The sequence below is a fragment of the Panthera onca genome, chromosome D2 (assembly GCF_046562875.1).
Source record: "Panthera onca isolate mPanOnc1 chromosome D2, mPanOnc1 haplotype 2, whole genome shotgun sequence".
Classification (NCBI taxonomy): Eukaryota; Metazoa; Chordata; class Mammalia; order Carnivora; family Felidae; genus Panthera; species Panthera onca.
The window spans coordinates 48,755,997-48,778,196 of record NC_138349.1 but is presented as its reverse complement, the minus strand read 5'-3'; the positions used below and the strand labels follow the sequence as shown (position 1 = coordinate 48,778,196).

General features: G+C 55.2%; 1 long non-coding RNA gene across 2 annotated transcripts; it reads right to left on the bottom strand.

Annotated features, from left to right (window-relative positions):
- Positions 1-16,278: 16,278 nt before the first annotated feature.
- LOC132685257 (uncharacterized) lies at positions 16,279-21,723 on the bottom strand. 2 transcript variants are annotated; one of them, XR_013550481.2, is made up of 5 exons: positions 19,503-21,723; positions 17,965-19,290; positions 17,250-17,326; positions 16,916-16,971; positions 16,279-16,696 (listed from the first exon to the last, which is right to left on the bottom strand). It is a non-coding gene; the product is annotated as an uncharacterized LOC132685257 (long non-coding RNA). The 2 variants fall into 2 exon arrangements; XR_009613021.3 differs by having other exon boundaries at positions 17,965-21,723.
- Positions 21,724-22,200: the final 477 nt, after the last annotated feature.

Below are 22,200 nucleotides of genomic sequence, written 5' to 3'. Positions count from 1 at the left end.
GTCAGCACTCTGCGGTGGGCAGGGCAGCCGCAGGACACAGACACCGCACTTGACAAACTCCCCGGGCGCAGGGCAGCCGGGCAGGAGCAGAATGAAATCAGAGGGGAGGGAGACGGGCCCGGCGTCTTGACCGGGCGCTGAGTGGATACACCAGGCTCCAGGAGAGGAATCTAAGAGGGAGAAAATGGGTGGCCTTGGTCATAAAGGGGATTGATTGGCCAGGGACCTGCTGAGGTCAGTAGAACGACCTTGGCTGGCCCTGCTTCCTGGAAAAACGGCGTCCTTGGAGACTTCAATTCACCTAGGTTCAATTAGCCAAGAAGCTGTGCTGGGCCCGGAAGAGGCGGGCGGAGGCTTTCCAATTATGAACGACAGAAGAGAAGGCCTGAACCTGACCTGAACCTGAAAAGGCCTGAACCTGACCCTTGTCCACGGGAGGGAGAAGGAGCTGGGGAAGAATATGCCTTGGCTTTGAACTCAGGTGGAGCTGAGTTTAAGCGACCTCCTTGGCAAGTCCCTTCCCCTGGCCGAGACTGCCTCCCCCCTCTGTCAAATGGGAGTGGCAGTGCCATTTATTGAGCGACTGCTATGTGCCAGGCACTTTGCTACCTGTCTTACGAGTGTTAATTCATTTCGCCAGAGCCGTAATCCTGTGTGGGAGCTGTGACTATTACAATCAGCCTTTTGCAGCCCCAAAGAATTCAGTAACTTTTCCCAGGTCCCACTGAGAGTCTCATGCCAGGAATCGAGCACAGGTAGCCAGCCATATCTGAGCCCTCGGCCACTCTGCTTTTCGGCCTCTTTCTCATGCCGGACACGTCTGTCACTCAGGGCTTGTGAGGACTGGACGAGATACGCTCATGAGGGCAAACGGCATGGTCTGTGTACTGATACAGTAACAAGAACTCTCCACACAGTAAACCGATGAGGCAGGTGGTCTTGTGGTCTCCTTGTGGAGGCGAGGAGAGTGAGAAACAGAGAGGTTGAGTTACTTGCCTAAGTCACCAAGCTTGTGAGCGCAGAGATGGGGGTTGAGTCCAGTCCCGTCCTCTACCCAAATCAAAGGCATGAAAGGGCCCCTGCCCAGCGCTGGTACATGGCACATGGCAGGGCTCAGGGAGGCGGTCCCCACCCACCGGGCCACCCTTGTCCCTAAAAGAAAGCCAAGCACAATGAACGCTGAGGAAGGCTTCCCCGCATGCCCACCATGAGGCAGGCTTTGAGAGGGTTCAGAGATGCGGCCCGCAGCCCCAGGCCTCCTGGGGCTCCCAGCCTGAATGTGGACTTAGCTTCAGAAGTACCTCTGGCTCAGGAAAGGTGGAAGGAGAGCTGGGGACAAGGCCCCCAGCATTCGGGGGCTTGTTAGCAGAGGTGGATGAGCAGGTGGCCATGTGTCAGGAAGGGAGAGCCTACTCCCGGCGGGCGATGGGGCCTGAATGAGAGCTAAGAGGTGAGAGGCCATCAAACAGGCAAAGCTAAGGTGGCAGATGGACAGGAAGGACTGTCAGGATCCGCCATTCCAGAAAGTCCCGCCACGCCTGGCCAGGAACGGGGGTCACGGGGAGCAGCCGGCAGGTGGACAGTTTTGGAGAGTGACGGGAAGGAACAGGCAGCCGGACGCCCGGGCGGTCCTGCCCGCTGCCTGGGCAGAAACCCTGGGCCTTACTCCTGAGGGGTCCTGCCCTCCTCCCAGCAGCTTTGGTTCCCATCTTCCAGCTGCCTGGGACCCCACCCCTTAAATCATTACCCCAGATCATTAAACTGGAAGTCCGTAATGCTGACACTCCCTCGGAGAGCATTTATCTGGAAAGTCATAAAATCACACTACAGACTGTAATTAACGATTAGAGATGCTTATCCCTCAGGCAGCTGTGGCCTGTGGGAGTCCGCCATGGGGACAGAGGCCAGACTCCTCCCCAGAGTGGAGGCGAGTGGCCACCGCTGCCGGGTTCTTGCCATCAGGAAGTAAAGGTCAGCCCCTGCAGCCCTTCCCTGGGGTCCCGGCTGGCTCACCAAGCCGCCTTCCCAATGCCTGTCTCCTACCACCTGACCATTCCTACCTCCCTGCCTTTGTGGGAGCTCTTCACCCCTCAAGGATCGCCCACCTCCAGGGAGCCCTCTTCGACTACTCTGGGTACAGAGATGCCCACCCTCAGACCCGCAGGACTCCCGCCTCCTCTGACATTCACCTGGATATGCAGACATCTCAGTGTGCGTCCTGTGGCTGCATCTTGATCACGCAGATAGACTGGACACTCCCAGAGTATGCAAACTCACTTGTCTCCATTCCTCCGCCCCTCCACTTCCCACACCTCGCAAGGGACCGGGCACCAAATGAACCATTGTGCCAGAGGGTTAGAGCGACAAGAGAGCACCCCCTCGATCAAGACACAACACGGCACGTATGGATGTTTGTGTGCAGCTCTGAGGAGGCCCAGTCTCCTTCTCAAAGGGTCTTATGACCCTGCCAAGGCCAGGAGCCGATGCAGGCCCACTTGGAGAATGGAGACCTGGACCAGAAGTTGGGAGCTTTCTCAGGATCTGACAGCACTGTGGTGGCAGAGCCAGGACTCGAACCAAGGTCTTCAGGCACGGAGGTCTGGCTCCCCAAAAGGTGTGATGGCCCACCTGAAGTCACCTGATGGAGTCTGAACAGGATCCTGGGCCCCAGGGTGTGGGCTGGGCCTACCACCAGCTCTCTATGTGACCCCAGGCATGTCTCTGACTCCCTGGGCATCAGGGTGAAGACGGTGAGCCAAGGTATTAATCTGCCGGTGTACAGACAAGCTCTGAGTGAAGTCGCCAGGCCAGTGCACTCATCACACCTGAAACTAGATGGGGTCTGGGTTGGGAGAGGGCTCTGGAGGCCAAGCGGCCTTCTTACTCCTCCTTGGATACAGGCACCAACACAAGGACCCGCCCTTCTCCTCCTGTCTGCCTGGCCTGGCTCCTTGCAGGCTGTGGCTACCCATGGCACCCTCAGGGAGGAGTGAAGGCCAGACCAGCTCTCTGGCCTCCTGGCCCCCGGCAATGGCATTCACTCACCCAGGCCCAGTGCTTCCGGCCGCTGAGCCAACTCTGAGCATCGGCCATTTTGGCGCCTATGGATCCCGAGCAGCCAACACCTGCCCACCCACCCACTGCAGAGAGCCTCCCCTCTGAGCTGTGAGGCACCGAGGCTGAGGTGTTAGGTCATCTAGTCCAGCCTTGCCCTGAGGCTCTCCCCAAGATGCTCTATGTGGACAGAAAGAGCCCAGGACTCAGAAAAGCTACACCATGTAACTGGTCTTGGAGACACAGAGCCCACTTCTTGTTAAAGGCTCAGACAGGGTTTCGGGAGAAAACAAAACAAGGTTCTTAATCACCTTATGTATGGGCACATGTGTCCGCAGGTATGTTTTGTGAGCGGGGAGAGAGATGTGTGAAAACACGGCCCGGGCAGGTAGCAAGGCTTCCGCTGCAAAGTGAGAATTACAGAGGCCAGCGGCCAGTGGCATTTGCTTTATAGACTCTACACTCCTCACTGGTCACAGTGAGGATGCGCTTCTTTTGAAGTTAAATCAATTATTTAAATAAAGGAGTGTGAGGAAAAGAAAACTGTTTAACTTTGTGTAACCCAGCATTTCCCAAATTTATCTGACGATGAATTGTTTCGTGTAAGGCCTAGAAACATCCACCACAACTGGGGACGTGCGTGGAATATACTTTGGAGAAGGATAAACTTGCGTAGCTTTTAGTAAATAAAACCATGGTCCCTCTGACTCCGAGAACCAGAAAGAGCCGGCGGCTTGCAGAATCCAGACACCCCGCCCATGCTGGGGCTAGACTGGAGCCCACAGACCCCTCAACCCCAGTCCAGACCCTGCTGCTCTGCTCTGTTCCCTCTCAGAGTTGGGGTGAGCCGGGGGCAGGGCGTTGAAGGGGGACAGCGGCGACACGAGAAACATTCGGCAGAGGGAGTGTGACAGGGCCACAGAGGAGCGGAGCAGAGCCAGTGCTGGGGTCAGCAGGGGCACAAGCCTTTCTGGAAAGGAGAACTGAAACTCAGGTGCCTCTGGCCAGCCCCTGACATCTTGCAGTCAAAGACTTGTTCCGGCCTCTCCCAGCCCCGTGAGCAGCGAGTTGTTTAATCCCTCTGGGCATGAAACAGACGCCCAATGCAATGACCTCTAAGGTCACTCGCGCCTGAAATTCCAGGATTCTGGGTTTCACAATGATCACTGTAGGGACAATCCAGCGGATTACCGCCTTCACTTTACGGGTGCTGTAACTGAGACTCCGTGAGCGTAATTGACTTCTTCAAGGTCAACAGAGAAAAAAATGGGAGTGCTCTGCTTCATGGCCTGAGACCAACTGCTGGTGTCGGAGCCGGGCCCCGAGTCAGACCACCTGGGCTTCAAATACTGGCTCCACCACTTGCCAGCTGCACGATCTGGACCATTCAACCTCCCTGAGCCTCAGTTTACTCCTCTGAAGTTGGAAATGCCACCTCACGGGCTGCATGGTGGAGTCCCTGGCATCCAAATTTAGCCGGGGGCCCAGCACACTCAGCTCTTCGGCAAATGAGCGCTATTACTGTCACCATAGTTCTGTGAACTAGTCCACGGTTCAGAGACAAAGGAGAGGTAGGATCGACCTCAAGATGCCCTGACGTGGGGTCTGGAAACCTGTGGTCCACATTGATCCCAGGGCTGTCTCCCATTTGAGGCTCCATTTGGAGCCTCAGTTTCCCCATCTCTAACAGGAAGGGCTGGACTGGATGACCTCTGGGAGCCCCCAGATCTATCATCTGGATGGAGTAAGGTCTCCAGCAGATGCTCTTTTCCCGCCCTGGGCTGGAAAAGTTTGCTCTCCAGCAGCCTGCAGTCCTTTCCTGGGATGTGGGTGTGGGGGTGATGCATTAGGGAAAAGAGGGACAGGGGGCAAGGATAGGAGTAAAGAGAACATGAAAGGGGCACTGCCTGTATGCCGGGCTCTGTCGTAGGGGCTTTCCCCAGATTAACTCGTTCCAGTCCGCAGAACAAGCCTACGAGGTCAGAACCAGTTAACCCATTTTACAGACAAGAAAACTGGCATCCCAAAAGATTAAATAATATGCCCACAGTCACAGGGTTGGTGAAGCAGGGCTTAAACCCAGACCTCCCAGATCTACACGACTTAACAACGATGCTCTGAAACCACTGAGGAGCATTAGCTCTGAGACTCCGTGCAAGACAGACGCACAGAGAGACGGGAGGGAGGGGAGACACACGCAGGGAGAACGAGGCAGGGTCGGCAAAGCACAGAAACAGCAGGTGCAAAATCTCCCAGGGCCGCCGAGCCACGTTTTCAGGGAGCGGAGTGGAAATCCCACCGGGGACCGATGTCTGCCTCCCTTAGGGACCTGTTCGCTTTCAGGGTCGTTGTGCCCAGGGCAGGGGATGCAGAGGGTCCCCGCCTTCCCCGCATCACCATGAAGGAAACACCTGCCGCCTAAAAGAAAAGCTGTGTCTGAACTGCTTCTGTGGCCGGCCTCCGGGCTGGGGAGCTGCCCCAGTCGCCCCAGTCCAGTGGCCCCCGGTCCAGCCACTCAGTCTGAGGCGGTTTGCTCCCAGACGCCACGTATGGAATGTTTGTCAGCTCTTGACGCTAATATTATTTAAGGCCCAAAGTCTAATGTAAGGCTTCCTTTTAGCGAGATTGTCTCATTTAATAAAGCTCCCTGTCTCTGTTCCCCCAAGGTAATCACGTTGATGGTAACGCATTCCCTGCGCTGTGATTTGATCTGGGAATAGAATTATCACACAGCCTTGCTTTGTTGTCAGGTTTGTATTTTTATTTTTTTTCCCCCTAGAATAAATAAACAGAGAGCCATCCAGGTGAAAGGCAGTCCTCCTCTCACCTGGGGCCTTCCATCGCCGACCTCCTTACCGGTTCACTCCTCGTCCCCAGGGGCCACTCATCCTCTCCCTCAGTCATTCACTCTATCGTTGAGTTGATCAACAAACCTTTCCCCAGTGTGAGTATCTTGGGCTGAACCCAGGCTCTGAGCTGGGAGCTGGGGGCACTGAGACAGAAAAGCCTTTTCCTCGGGGAACAGACGGCTTAGTGCTGTGGTCTGCACCCCTCAGCATCCTGAGAGCACTCCCCACCCCGAGGTGGCACCGATATGACAGTCAGAAAAAAACGTGGACGCTCACTCACGTGGAGGCGATGCCGACGAAGGAGGCCCGCGTCTCTGCCCCTGCGATGTCGCCGTGGCCTCAGACAAGCCACCTGATCCCTCTGAACCTCTTTATTCATGGGGAGGAAGGACAGAACGAGCACGGGAGTTCAGAGTCAGACAACTCTGCCTTTTCCTGGTCGCGGTGTGGTGCCCTCATCTGAGACACGGCCTGCTTCACCGAGACGCCGTGGGCCGGGCCGGGGTGCACGGCCCTGAGACAGAGGTCCTCCTGAAATTTCGTGTGCTCCAAGAAGGAGGCAGATTAAATGAGACGACATAAGCCAAGTGCCTGGCGCAGGGCAAATGCTCGGCACCCCGTCACGGTCATCATCATCCTCAACATCCTCATTACCATCAATACTACTCAAGTGAGAAATGAAAGCTGTATTAAAACCAGGGGCCTTGGGGCGCCTGGGTGGCTCAGTCGGTTAAGCATCCAACGTCAGCTCAGGTCATGATCTCGCGGTCCGTGAGTTCGAGCCCTGCGTTGGGCTCTGGGCTGATGGCTCAGAGCCTAGAGCCTGCTTTGGATTCTGTGTCTCCCTCTCTCTCTCTGCCCCTCCCCCGTTCATACTCTGTCTCTCTCTGTCTCAAAAATAAATAAAACCTTAAAAAAAAAAAAAAAAAACAACCAGGGGCCTAGCCTGGGGGTGTGCAGAAGGCAGAAGTGACTCCAGGCCAGGACTCTCAGTCCCACGTGCTGGGTGACCGAGGACATGTACGTCCCTTCAGCTTTCCAACCTAGGTGCCAGCTGTGAAGCAGTATTGTGCCCAAACCCGGCGACCCAGCATGCATGAGCAGGTAGGAGGGCACATCACATGCCCCTCTGTGCCACCTGTCGCTGAGCTGGATGACCAAGGGAAGGCCGAGTCCTGGTCCCCCAGCCTGGGGATGCCACAGACGAGGTCATGTCAGGCTAGGAGCTGAGCCAGTATGCAAAGAGGGGGCACAGGGTGATGGGATCTGGGGTTCGGCTGGCCCTGCTGCAAGGACGCACTCCTCCGCATGTGTCCTACACATCACGGGACAGGGAGCCAGGAATTCTGGGTTCAAATCCTGCCGCCTCCAGGCACTCCCCGTGGGAGGCACTCGGAGCCTCGGGTTCCTTTTATGATGTACGACGTGTGACGTGTGATGCCGTGAGCACATGGTCTGCATCAGTGATCACTGGCAGGAAGCGGTCACTCGAGAGGGGGACTGAAGAGAGTTTAATAAAGGGACTTTTAGAAGTACGGGCAGGGTTCAAGGACACCAGAAAGGCTGGGGTTAGCAACAGTGGGAGCTGCTACCGCCCCTGGCACTAAAAACGGAAGGAGATGCCGAGGAGGTAACAGGGTCTCAGGAGCTGTGGGGAGCGGATCACAAGCCACGGGCCAGCAGGGAGGAGGCCACGGAATGCTTGCTGACTGAGCCAGTGAGAGAGAAAGGGAAGGAGGGACTCTCATCTCCCGCAGGGTCATCGTCTTCGGTCGCGTTTTCCGAATGACTGCTGCAATATCTCCCACCACGCACACTTCTCAGCGTAGGACTTCAGCACGCGTGGAACCTGGGCACAGCTGCGATCACAGCACAAGTGACAGCACGTGGCATCTGTGAGGTCGCAAGGAGAGGTGCAGCTTCCGCCTTGCTCTCTTTGGGGGGGCTCACTCTTTGAAGCCAGCCACCATGCCGCGAGGAAGCCCAAGCAGCCACGTGGAGAGGCCACATCCAGGTATTCCGGGGACCGCCGCGCCTGAGGCGGCATCGCTGGGCAGGCTGGTGATGAGTGAGTCTTCAGGAGAGTCTATTCCCCCAGCCTTCCAGGCTCCCGGCCGGAGGTCCCCGACCCTGCAGAGCAGAGACACGTTGTCCCTGCCCTGCACTTTCTGAATTCTTGACCCACGGAATCAACAAACGTGGTAAAATGGTAGGAGCTTGGGGCCTCAAGATTGGGGGCACTTAGTTGTGCGGATTGCTTGCTCCGCTCCACAGGGGCCACACTCCCGGAGCACAGAGCGGGGTGAAGAAGGGTAGAGAAGAAATATGAGGGGCAAATCCAGCCGCACAGATGGAACAAAGAGGGTGTGGGTTTTAGGACCCGCGGCTTCTGAATGCTCCATCCAACCCCGCAGACTCTGAAATCCCATTCTTCCATAGGTTAGTCCCAGTAACGTGCCCTGTTGCCCAGCCACTTAAATAGTTTTGTGCACCTCCCACCTGTCTGGCCCGTGTCCCACCCTGACCCAGCACTGTCCACACTGCCAGAGAACCAGCACGCCCTCTTGGCTAGTCAAACCCAGCTCTGAGCCAGCATCGCCCCCAGCCCTATCACCAGGGCACCCCAGCACGGACTCCTTAGCCAGTGGAGGCTCCTCACACTCTGGGCTGGCCAGGGAAAGAAGGGGGTGGCAAGGGGTGCCCGGTGGGCCTGGCCTTCTCACCCTGCCCTACACACACCAGGCACGTGCCCACCCCTTGCCCTCCTTTCACCCGGACCCACCTCCCCACCCCATATCCAAATCTAGCACTGTCACGGCACCTTCAAAGTAACCCACCGGCTGCATGTTTGGGACACCCTGAAATTCACATGTTGAAGCTCTTATCCCCAGTGTGATGGTATTTGGAGGTGGGGGCCTTTAAAAGGTAATTAGGTCATGAGGGTAGAGCCCCCGTGATGGGATCTGTGCCCTAATAAGAAGAGACAGAGACACGATCTCCTTCACCTCTATGTGAATGCACAACAAAAAGGCAACTAGCTGTCTACGAGCCAGGAAGCGGGCTCTCACCGGACACCGAACCAGCAGCAACCTGATCTCAGGCTTGCAGCCTCCAGAACCATGTGTCACAAATGTTTGTTGTTTAAGCCACCAGGTCTGTGGTGTGTGTTACAGCCACCTGGGCCGACGAAGACACTCGCCACTCGACCATCCTCCTCCTTCCCTGGACCCCGTCCCAAAATACACGTGGCTGTCATTTTCCTGAAAATGCCCCCCGGAGACTTTGAGGGCAGCATCTGAGTAAGAGAGCTGGCGGGCGCAAGATCTGTCTCCCCAGAAATCTAGAAGGGTCTGCTCTACATCCCACGAGTGCCTTCTGTTGTCAGCCCCGGCCAGGCTCCCAGCCGCCCCGGCCTTCCTGTGAACCCACAGCATCTTACCCCTGCTCCCCCAACCCAAAGCTCCAAGTGTCGCACCCTATAGCTTCCTGAACCACGACAGCCACCGGAGCAGGGCCCGCGTCTTCCCACCCCTCCTGACCGAGCAATAACCACACTTGGTATTTCAATCACTGTGACCAACAACGATGCGTTTTCTCACTGGATCCTCACGAGAACACTATGAGGAAGGTGCTAGCATTATCGCCCTTTCGCTCATGGAGCAAACTCTCAGAGAACAGAAGTGACTTGCCCTAGGGCACCACGACGCTGAGGACCGAGCCCGGACTCAGAGCCGGCTCCGACGGACTCCGAGGCCGGTGCTCTCTGCCCCTCGTAACCTTTTATCACCTTTCTGCTCCCAAACGAAACACGGGGCTGAACGCAGAGCAGGCACTCGATAAGTATTTGTGGAACTGAACGCAACCTTCAATTCTCGTTGCGGGAGTGAAGTTCTGCCACCGAATACAAACCAAACCGCCCCAGTGATTTCCAATGCAAACACCACCATCCGCACCGGCATTCTGATGCACTGATGTCTTTTGTTTTTTGGAGCGGTTTTGTTTCCTTCTGCAGTGAGAGTTGGCGGCAAGGAGGTACACAGAGTCCCCCAGAGAATTGTTTCTGCACAGCATTTCAGATGTGAGGCGGGGAAGCATTCTAGAACAAATAGGTTCTGGTTATCACCACACCACCGAGAGGGAGGTGGGCAAGGACTCGGGGTCCCAGTTAACAGGTGACAAGACCCAGGCCCCCAGAGCCAAGGGACACGTTTGAGGTCACTCTGAGAGGGAGGGCTCACACCAGCTGTCTCGACGCCCAAGCCGGGACAGGGTGCAATTCCCCAGCTCCTACCACTTCCAAAGGGGCCGGCTCTGAACTCCATGGCCGCATAGGAAGGATAGAGGGCATGGCTCTAGGAAAACGGGTGGCGGCCGCCCTAGATCAAAGGGCCAGGCTCTGAACCCTGGCAGAGACCAAAAAGACACACAGGCCTGTCATCCCTGCTCGCCTCCCCTCACCTCTCCTTTCCCATTTCTGCATGCAGCAGGCAGATAATCAGAGCATGCGGACTGAATCTCTTAAAGCCATGCAGCTTTGCAGAGGGAAGGGAGGGAACGTAGCCGCCCAAATGCCCTCTTGGCAGGTGATGACTCTGACGGGGCGTGGGGTTCTCTCTCCTTGCCACGGAGTGACTGGAGACCCACTCACCCCAGTCTCCATCGGAAAGTCTGGAAGGGAAGGAGGTGTGGAAGAGTGGACCCAGCCCCAGGCTGGAAGGTAAAAGCCCTCTGATCCTTTGACTTCCTGCATGACCTTGGGTAAATCGCACCTTTCTGAACCTCATTTTCCCATTCATCAAACTGGATTCATACTACCTTCCGGCACTACCTCTAGGAGTACATATCCATCTCTAGAGATAAAATGATGACACTTAGCATTGTACTTGCTTTCTGATTAGCTCCCCAGCCCCTGGTCCTGACTCAAGCTGTCCAAGGCCTGTTCTAAGGGCCCAGACGTCAGTTGCCCTGGTCTGGGCCAGCAAAAGGCCAGCCTGGATGACCAAGTGTGGTTGCCCATGGCAACTGGAACCAGATTGCATCCAAGGGACAAGGTCAAGCCTCAGCTAAGAAGGGAAGCAAGCCAGTTTCTCAGGAGCAGTATTAAGCATCAACACAGAAGGGAGATGAGGCAGGGGGTCAGGAACCACAGAGATGAGTCTGATCAGGAAGCTGGCAGTGGGGCAGTGAAGCCAACAGCTCAGGAAGAATACTGTGAATGAGATCCAGGGAACGGCCACCCAATACAAGGCCTGGCAGGCCACAGAACATGGAGCAGGCTGCCAGAGGTCTGGGTGGCCAGAGGCTAGAGGGAGACAGGCCTATGTGGCCACGAGGAGATCCAGCACCACACTCTTCAGACTGTCGTTGAATCCTGGGTCAGTCTGGGAATATGGTGCCCAGAAATTCTGTGTGCATGTATTTAGTTATGTCTCATCTTGTTCTTAGGAATATGACTCAAAGCATACACAGATCCATCAGGAATTTACAAAGATACCTAAAGTACCACAGTAACACATAAATTGGAAATTGATAGGAAAATAAGAAACAAAACAGGACAGGACATTAAATAAGCCAGAAGCCCGCCCACTTCAAAAACAAGGATGACAAAGTCCTAAACGTTGTTTCAAAAGATTAAAATTTCAGATCTGAGCTTCCTGGCAGCAAGTGCACAAGGAGAAACCTGGTCAGTTACACTATGTCCACGAAATAAAAGATAAATGTATAAAGCCTAATATTTAGAAAAGTCATAACTGCCTCTGGTTGCAAAGCAGGAATTTTTCCTGGCAGTCTTCATTATAAAATTCTCAGAACAGACACAAAGACAAATCTCATGGAGAGGTTTTCTGGGGAGTGAAATCATACAAACAGACAATTCAATAAAAGCAGTCCTACAGGGACCAAAATAACGTGCTGTGGAAATCATCCTCTCCTGGCCTGGCTTAAGGCACAGGCAGACAAGGCTGCGATATTTTGAGTAAGTACCATTACTGCGATCGCGGCTAATAGCGTTGTTGTTATTTATTTATTTATCTACTTACAATTTATTTGTGCAACGTCTATTTATCAAGCACCCAATTAGTGCCAACATTGTAGGGGGGCATTAGAGGGGCAGTGGCGAGTAAGACAGACCTGGACCCTGGCCTCCTGGGGCTTAAGGTCTTGGAGGGGAACCTGTCATGAAACAGTAACAGATTACAATATCCTAAGGGTCTGACAAGGAACCCAGGGCACAATGGGAAGACCCAGGAAAGGACTGATGCTACAAATCAGGGAAGGCTGCCTGGAGCAGGTGAGGCCTGAGGTGGGTCTGTTAGGACAGGCAAACTCGGCCAGGGAAAGACCTAGCAGGAGAAGCAGCAGTGGCCAGAGCACCCCCAGAAGTCAGGATGCTAAAAGCCCACGCTTCCCAGAGCTGCCACCGGGAACGGCCTGGGAAGGGGCCTCAGAGTCCAGGCCTGGTTGAGTTGGGCCCATCATCCAACCACACTGTCCGGACCAACTTCAGGCAAAACTGCAAGGGTGCCAAGCCTGGAGCAAATACCCCAGTGCCCTCTCTGGGTCTTTTCAAACCCTAGGTGGTGCTCCTACCCTCTTTCTCACCGGTTGGCCCTGCAGCCCCAGACTCAGGGACACGGGTGCCCCCTGAGTTGTTCCCAGCCAGGCAGACTCAGCCTGGAGAGGAGCAGCAAGCTCCCCACCCAGATAGGAAAACCAACTGGATCATTCTAGAACTGAAAGGGCCCTTGGACACCAGCCAGCCCAATTGCCTCATCTTAAAAATGGGGAAATTGAGCCACAAAAGGCGGAAGGAGTTATCCGAAGTCACATAGGCTGGGATTCCAGAAGTCCAGAGGCAGGAGAACAGGAGTAGGGAGGAGATTAGGTAAGTCAGCCAGGAGCACTAGGGAGGCAACACCGAGGAAACTTCCAGAAAAGGCCCAACAGGCCTGTCCTGTGTGCACGTGGACATGGCATACGGGGCCAGAGAGAGGGTGACTCCCGAGATAGTAGTAATGGACCACTGAGTGCAAGTCACTGCTCTTACAGTAAACCCTCTGGCACGGGTATTTATCATCCCTGTCTTCCAAACTAAAGAAACCGAGTCAAGTAACTTGCCCAAGATGTCAGAGTAAGAAGGAAGGGGGTGGGGATCACGCCCAAGAGACCCTGAGGCAGACACAGGTCTGAGATCTGAGGAGCTCATCTCTGAAGGGAGTGGGCAGAGGAAGCTGAACAGACAGCACCCCCAAGAAACGCAGGGCTCCCCAGTCTTATACCCTTCCCTTGGAACAACGTTTTTCCCTGACAGTGTGGCCCAGCCAGCTGTCCAGGGGTCATGGGGGAAAGAGGCTCTGTGTAGGACCCCTCAGGTGACCACATTGGCAAGTCCCGGCTGGCACAGCTGGGCTGGCTGTCCACTGCAGCATGACTAATCGCCTGAAAACTTAGTGGCACAGAACAGTTTTACTCCACTCCCAGTTTCCGTGGGCCAGGGGTATGGACAGAGCATAGCACGGATGATTTGTCCCAGCTCCACGACGTCTGGGGCCTCTGCTGGGAAAACTCCAACAGCTGGGGAGGTTAGATAGCCAGTCTCCACAGGGACTGGTGCCTAGACATGGCCTCTCCACATGGTTTGGGCTTCCTTACAACATGGCAGCCTCAGGCTAGTGATTCTTTTTGCTTCTTATGTGGTGGCTCTGGGCTCCAAGAGTTCCAGCCAACGAAATGGAAGCTGCATGGTCTTTCCTGACTCAGCATCACTTCTGACATCCTCTGTGGGGTAAAGTCACAAATCTGCCCAGATTAAAGGAGTGGGGACATAGACCCCATTTCTCAATAGGAAGAATGTTAACGAATCTGTGGCCATGTCTTTGAAACCACCATAATCGCATGGCGGGCCAGCAGCCTGGTGGGGAGACAGCAGGGACCCATCGCTCCCTGGCAGATTCCCAGAGGCTGCGGGAAGTCATGGCCAGTCAGGGCAGACCCAGGACTCGGCCAGGGACATGAAGTCCTCCTCCACCTGTGCCACTGGCCCCTTGCACCCCACCTTTGACTCAAGCTCTCTCCCAGAATGATCAAGTGATCATTGATCACTGATCAGTGATCAGGCACTCCCAAAGGCAGACTTCAGATCTCATCTCTGCCATAGTGGGATGACCTTGAGTGAGTCCTATGACATCTCAGGGCCTCCGGGCTCCTTCTCCTGCACGACGGTGGATGCTTCCTCCCTCCCGGAGTTCTGAAGAGGACTGGAAGAGAGAACATATGTGAAACCCAGACACCCAGGAGGCTCCCAGCGAAAGCTGGTCTCCTTCCAGGGAGAATGGGGTGGGGTGGGGGTGCCACATGCAGGGAGAGGATCTAAGGGCCTGACTCACTAGGTTCTCTCCCAGGGACTTAACCAGAGCAGCATGTCTGCACTTGAAGCTGCAGCAAGCACCTCTTGGGCCTGTGGCTCCTGGCTCTAATTACAGCTTTCTGGACATGTTTCCTGTTTGGGAGCTGGCAGGGCACCCTCAGAGGAGCCACAGATAATGAGCAGCTGGCCGCAGAGCCCCCATCTGTGAGGGCACTGACCTGGGGCAGGCCCGGGCAGGCCCACCGAGGAAGGCAGAAGGCCTTCAGTCACCTTGTCTCAGTCCTGCCCTACACACACACACACACATGCACATGCACACACGTGTGTGCACACATTCACACACGTACATGCACATGCCTGCACACACATGTGCACGCATATATAAACACACATGCACACACACATACGCATACACACGCACACATACATGCACACACGTGTGCACACACACGTACACACACATACACACAGGGCGACCACCATGGCCACAGGATTTCCCAGTCTCTGCTTGCACAGCTCCAGTGACAGGGACCTCATTACCTCACAGATAGTGTGCTAACCTCCGGACAGCACAGGCGGTTAGAAGCAAGTCCCAAATCAGGACCAAGCCTGCCCTTCAACTTCCAGCTATCAATCTTCAGACCCACCACAAACGAAACAACATGGGAGGAAAGGACACAGTCTCCGGGGGCAGGAGGAACCAGGTTCAAATTCTGACTCTGTCACTTTTTAGGTTCTACAGCCTTGCTGGAGTCCTTCCACTTCTTAGAGCCTCAGTTTCCTCATCTGTGAAATGAGAATACTAGTACCCTGTACGGAGGGAGGATCGGAGTGGGGGGTAGGGTGAAATGCCACAGCACACATGGAAACACCTGGCACACAATAGATGCCAAATAAACTTTGTTTTCTCCCCCTTCCCTCTTGGACACTTTGCATTGGGTGGCCTCTGTAGGCTTAGAGGCCAGAGACATCCTCAGACTAAAGCAAGGGACTGTCCCGCAGAACCAGTAGTATGCCTGGAGAAGCAAGGAGGCAGAAAGCCATCTCCTCAGCTATACAGCAGAGCCTCGTGGCAAGCTGGAGGGGCCTGGGGTGGGGGCAAGCTTACCCATTTCGGCTAGTGCAACTGAATGTCTACCGAGTGAAGGATAGATGGATGGATGGATGGATGGATGGATGGATGGATAACTGAGAGGACAGTTTACATAAGTTTCTAAACAAAAATACTAATTCAAAGGGATATTTGCCCCATGAACCTCAATGAACTCGCATGTTTATTGCAGCATTATTTACTGTAGCCAAAATGTGGAAATGACCTAAGTGTCCATCAGTGGATGAATGGACAAAGAATACACACACATGTGCGTGCACACACACACACACACACACACACACAATGGAATATTACTCAGCTGTAAAAAAGAAGGAGACCCTGCTGTTTGCAACAACATGGATGGACCTAGAAGGCATTATGCTCAGCGAAATAAGTCAGACGAAGACAAATGTCACATGACCTCGTGTGGAATCCAAAAACCAAAACAAACAAAAGCCAAGCTCATAGATACAGAGAACAGACGGATGGTTGCCAGTGTGGCAGGGGGTGGGGGACAAAACAGGTGAAGGGGGCTCAGAAGGCACAAACTTTCAGCGGGAAAATAAATAAGCCATGGGGGAGGGGATAGAATAAATAGCATGGTGACCATAGTTAATAAAATTGCACTGACGTTTGAAAGTTACTTGGAGAGTAGATCTTAAAAGTTCTGATCATAAGAAGAACAAGACAAAAATTCTGTAACTGTGTACGGTGACAGATGGTACCTAGACTGATTGTGGTGATCATTTCGTAATATATACAAATATTGAATCATTATGTTGTATGTCTGAAACTAATATAATGCAGTATATCCATTATACCTCAATAAAAAATACATAAATAATTCTAAGTCTAGGCAGAAAACACCTATCCCCCCTTTCCAAAAAAAATTTTTTAAGTTTATTTATTTTGAGAAAGAGAGAGAGAGAGAGAGCACAAGTCGGGGAGGGTCAGAGAGCAGTAGAAACAGAATCCCAAGCAGGCTGTACATTATCAGTGCAGAGCCCGCTTGTGGGGCTTGAACTCACGAACCGTGAGACCATGACCTGAGCGGAGATCAAGAGTCGGACGCTTAACGGACTGCGCCCCCCAGGGGCCCCCACCCATCCACTTTTAATGTCAGCCCTGCTAGATGTCACATTTTTGTTGAGGAATTGTGTAAGCAGTGATTTCTAAAATTTGTAAGCGTCAGAAGAGGCCTTGTAAAATGCAGATTCCTGGGTGCCACCCACAGAAACTTTAACCCCGCAGGTCTGGGGTGGAGCCTGGAGTCTGCATTTCTACCCAGCTCCAGGTTGCTGCAGCTGCGCTCCACAGGCCACACTTTGAGAAGCTCTGGAATGAAGCAGAACAGCTGATTTACAACACCCACCAGGAAACAGGCTTGTGGCCAAGATGGGGTCTCCTGGCCTGGGGGGCTTTGGCAGGCAGGAGAAGGAAGGGGCCCCTCCCAGTCCCAGGATGCCAAGGGAGACATGACATGCACCCCCACCTTCCCCAGATCTTCCCCCCACTCCCTCCCAAACTTGGAACAGCCAGCCTGGGCTCTCTTACAGGCCGTGATAACTTCATTAGGTCCAGAAGATCGCACCTCCCTATAGAGGTCCAGCCTGCACAGAAATCCCAACAAATAGGTGAGACGGGCAGGGGCCAGGTAGGCCAGGCACCCACCACAGGCCTTCCGGCAGGAGGGAGAACCCTGGAGAGAAGGGCATCTAGTCTCCTGGCTTCCCAGGCATACACACATGCATGCAAGCATGCACGCACATGCACATATACACATGCAGGGGAGGGAGGCCCAGCCCCCTCCCCCAGACACCCTCCTCACTGAGGGCCCCACGGCTGATGGTAGCCGAGCCAGAGTTCAGGACTCGGCTCAGGCACTAACCTGCTGTGTGGCCCTTAAAGTCACTTTCCCTCTCTGGGTCTGAGCTTCTCTGCCCGAGGTGGTTGGACTGGCCTTGCCTACGGAGAGAACTGTTATCATGTGAGCCACGAATGTGTTCATTTATTAATTCTTGTGTTCAACAGATGTTTATCGAGCAATTCCTATGAACTCGGATCTGAGCTATGGCACGAGACAAAAGTGGAATGAAGCTGGTGCTTCGTGGAGATGGCCCCGTTCTTCGCACCGGATGTTTTACCTCTTGACTCTCATTGTGCCTTCATGACAGACCTGTGAGCTGGGCGTCCTTAACCCCACCTTGCAGATGAGAAAACTAAGGCACAGAGTCGATGGCAGAGCTGGCGTTCAGACAGCCAGTGGGCCCACAAACCGCCGCACAGCCCTGAGACCTCTGTCCCTGACCAGGCCTCTGGCTCTCTGCTGGGGTGGGGGTCGTTCCACCTCCAGGACCCTCCCACTCCCCCACCCCCCACTGAGGTCCACCATCCCACAGGAAGCAGAAAAAACGAAGGCCATGGGAGAGACTGTCCCACCCAGCCCCAGATTTGGGGACTCCAGGCTGAGCCAAAGCTTCTGCTACATCTGCCCCCCGGAGGGCAGTTCCAGGCCAGGCGGCTCAGACCCTCTCTTGGCAGTAGGGTCTGAATGCCCGGCGCTCTCAGAGCTCCCATCCCCACTCACCCTGCTCACCACTTACCCCCAGGGTCCATACACGACCCAAGCAGCACAGCAAACCCTTACAGCAGGCACTAACACAACCCAGCACCAACAGAACAAAAGAGGAGACAAGTTCTGCTTCTGTGCACTTACCCACAGTTTTGCAATCCAGAAACTAGAAGGAGGCTATTTCAACTTCCAACACACACAGGAAGCTTAGCGTCGCTATGGAAAATAAACTTTATTCTCAGTTGCCATGCAGGGTGGGAGTGAGCACCGTGATCTTTCGAGCGCTTGGGGCCCTGAAGGTCTCGGTCGGCCTTGGCCCCATGCCTCGCCTTCCCACTTTGAAGATGTGCCCAGCCGTTTCCCACGGCCTGGGAGACTCTCCCTCTCCCCTCTGCCTCTCCAGATACACCCATCTGTCGTGCCTCCATTCACCTCCTGCGTCCTCAGGAAGCTACTCGAAGCTCCACTGGGCGCTCCCAGGTCCCGCGGATCCAGTTCCAGCTCCAAGAATCACTGGGCTCTTGGACCTAGCATCCTGCCTTCGTGTGACTGCTGGGATCCCATGGCATTTGTCAGGTTGTAGAGGAACCCAGCACTACCAGAAATCCTGCGAGGGCCACATCAGGGACGATCTAAGACACCGGTTCTTCCAGAAGCTCTGCGAAGTTAGAAGGCATTGTGTGCCTTATACACTCTCTCTCTTTTGGAAACAAATATACAGAGAGGTTTTCTAGGGGCATCAACAAAATGACCCCAAAGGCAGACATGAGCACCCAGCTGTCTTCTCTTAGGTGAGTCATTAAAGAGATCTGCAAAACACCCAGAAGTGATGCCCCTCCCGTACGTTTTCATTTCAGAAAGTAGTTATTTTTCATGAAAATATATATGTTAATATGTAATGCTTTGTCCTTGTTCTTCAAGAATAAATATTTTATGATTTCTCGGCTTTAATTTCTAATATGGTAAATATCAATAGATACAACCACATAAACAAAAGCCCTTTCAAGTCTCCAATAATTTTTCATAGTGGAACAGGGCCTTGAGGCCAAGTCTGAGGACGGCTGGGAGAAGGGAACGTGCCCCTTCCCCACAGCTGAACAGACAAGGGGTGGGGTCTGACCATCCAAAGGCACATGGGGGCGGGGGGGGGGGGCCTGGCAGGGGCCAAAAGAGGTCTCGGGTCGCGGACCTTGAATTGGGAAGTAGGAAGTAAAATGGGGGCGAGGGAGAGGCCGAGAGGGGATCTGGAGAGAATCCGAGAGGAGACTCCGTGGGATGACAGCCGCATCTATGAGGAGCAGGGGCTGGGGGTCCAGAACAGACATACAGAGAGGAAGAAGGGAACTCGGCAGGTGATCTAGAACCGAAAGAAAGAAGCAGAGAGATAGGAAGGAGGCCCGCTGAGGGGTGATGCCGAACTGCAGCTCCGGGGACTTCTGGACCCTTCTGGGAGGGCTCCCGTCCCCTGTCCCCACACCACACACGGCACAGTCCTGCCCTGCCCGCAGCCTGGGGGCTGGCTCCCCGCAGTCCCCACGAGGTTTCCCTTTTCACTCAGTCCTCCCTTACTTGAGGTCAGCTGGGTGCCTCTGGTCTTTGCCATCCTCCAAGCCCAACCAAAACAGCCGTGAGTTCTGTTCTAGCTCCGGGACCCTGCGCGAGTACCGAGCACCCATCCCCTGGTTGTCAACATGGAGATGCTGCGTCCAGCTCACGCAGCAGGGACTGACGTCAGAACATATGGAGAGGGCCTGGCACGTGTCGTACCCTCAACAGGTGCAGCTAATTTTAGCAGGCTTGCTCCTGCCTCGACGGCTACTGTTATTATTAGTGGTGGTATTAATATCCCAGCAGGAAATGGTCTTCAAGGTCACTGAGCTCCCGATGTTACAGAGGGACAAACGGGAAGGCCAGGAGCAGTCAGAGGCAGAGCTGGAGTCAGAACCCACGTTCGTGTCCCAGGGGGACTGTAAGCTCCCTGGGGGCCGGAGACACACCAGCAGCTTCTATACTCACGGCACGATCCGTTCCTTCTCTCAGCAGTTATTTTTTGGACGCGTGTCATGGGCCAGGCCCTGTGCCAGCTGCTGTCTGCCCACAACAGGGCTTGGCCCCAAATTGGTTCAATCGATGTTTGTGGATCAATCCTTGTCCTCTCCCGTCTGGCTGGCCACTGAGAATCTAGGCCAGGCGTGGGGTTTGGAAAGGGCTCCGCGAGCCATCCCCCTGGTCACCAGTAACAAAAACACAGCTGTTACTTTGAGCAGCTCTCGTACCTGCCACCAGCCCTGAGTCCCTTCAGGGTGAGCAAGGCCCCCAGCCCATCCCACCAGCCAGGGAGGAAACGAGACCCAGAGTGGTTTAGCGCCTGTCTTGGGACACACACAGTCACAGCTGAGAGAGCCAGGGCTGGGAACACCGGCCACTCAGGGGAGGTTTCGGACACCTGAGTGTGACTGGAGGTGGCCACAGAGGGCCCAGGCAAGTGGACACGGGCCAGGACACGCCTGAGAGTGGGGAGCCTGAGAGTGGGGGTCTTGGTGGGTCCAGAAGGGGACCCTCTGCTGGTGTGGCACCCCAGAAACCAAGCTGCTAGAACCGCCATTTCTCCCACTCTCTGCTCAACTGATCAGCTCCAGCATCAATGATTTCACGTCAAATAGCAGGGCATCTGTGCCAACTGAAGCTTCACTGTCCTGGGAAGGAAGGAAGGAAGGAAGGAAGGAAGGAAGGAAGGAAGGAAGGAAGGTGGGGCACAGGAAGTCAAGTCGGAGTGGGGAGGAGTCTGGATTTGGTGTGAGGGCCCTTCCCTCCCTGTCTTCCCACCCTATACTTCTCAGTCCCAGGTGGAGTCACAGAGCATCTCCCAGCCAGATGCAAGGCTCCCTGAAGGCAGGTCCGGGCTGTCTTGTTCACTGTCGCATCCCTGGCTGGCCCAGAACAGCGCTCAGTAGCTCCGCTGAGCCTGTGCCTGCAAAGCCTGATGATGGGAGCCAGAAAACAATGGGGAAACAGAGTCTTGCGTCCAGAAGGGTCTCCGTTTCTGTGCACCCTTGTTCCCTGATTTGCTTGGGGTTTTGCAACCCAAAGGAAAGGGGGCAGCAGAAAGGAGAGCCTGGAATGGGGGACCACCCTACAGCTGAGTGGTCAGCAAGACCCGGCGGGGGGGCGGGGGTGGGGAGGGGTCAAGACCTCACCCCAAAGCAGGAGCTCTGCTGGTGACTGTGGCAGGGATCCCAGGTGCAGGGTCCCCCAGACACTCTACCATGGGGCTGAGGCCAAAAGGTTGATCTTCGGTCCCCACTCGAGTCTGAAGCTGATCTGAGCCAGCCTGGCCTAGAGTGGGATCTGGGGGGGGGGGGGGGGCAGACCTTCCTCTCTAGGCTACAGGAAGGAGCGATGCCCCCCGGGACCCAGCCTGATGTGCGCCCAGGAGGAAGGATGTGGGGCCAGCACCGCCCAGGGACAGCTCCTGAACAGGCCATGGAGGGAAGAAAGGGACACTTTGCTGCAAGTGTCCCTGGGGGGAGGAGGGAGAAAGCACTGCCCCTGTTCGGCACCCAGGAGGTCTGAGCCCTGGTCCGGCGCTGCCTCCGGCTTCCTGGGTGTCCTTGGCCAAGTTGGTGACCCACCATCTCCACAGTCCCTGAGGGGGCTCTGTCATCAGCTAAGGCGTGCCCCCCCATCACACATGCACACTTGCACACACACACACACACACACACACACTTGCGCCCAGCATGGGCTCCATCAAGCGCCCCTGGCCTGCTGGGGAAGGGATGGCAAGGCAGCCCGGGCAGCAGGCCCACAGCAGGGCCCCAAACAAAGGCGGTAGATGGGGTGGGGGGGGTGCATTGGCAGCGCGAGGAATGGGGGAGGGTGGCTCGGGCTGGGGAGGGATGTGGCTCCGAGCCTAACAGGCCACCAGCAGCCGCAGCATCTGCTTTTTCTCACCTCTAAAGGGAATCGATTTGTCTCTGACTGATTTCCCTGACGTCTAGTTTTCTTCTCCGCCCGGCTGTCAGCCCAGCCACCGTGCGGGAGAAGCGGGGGGAAGAGTCCTGGCCGCCTGCCTGCCTGCCTGCCTGTCTCCCCCCACCTGCCCGGAGCGCCTCCCCCCACACCTCACGCCACACGCTGCACTCACACATGCCCAACAAAGAAACCCACATCCACACCACGGCCACCCTCCCAGACCCGCCACCCGCAATGCAAACACTACCACCCAGACAGACACACACACACACCCCACATTCACACGGCCACA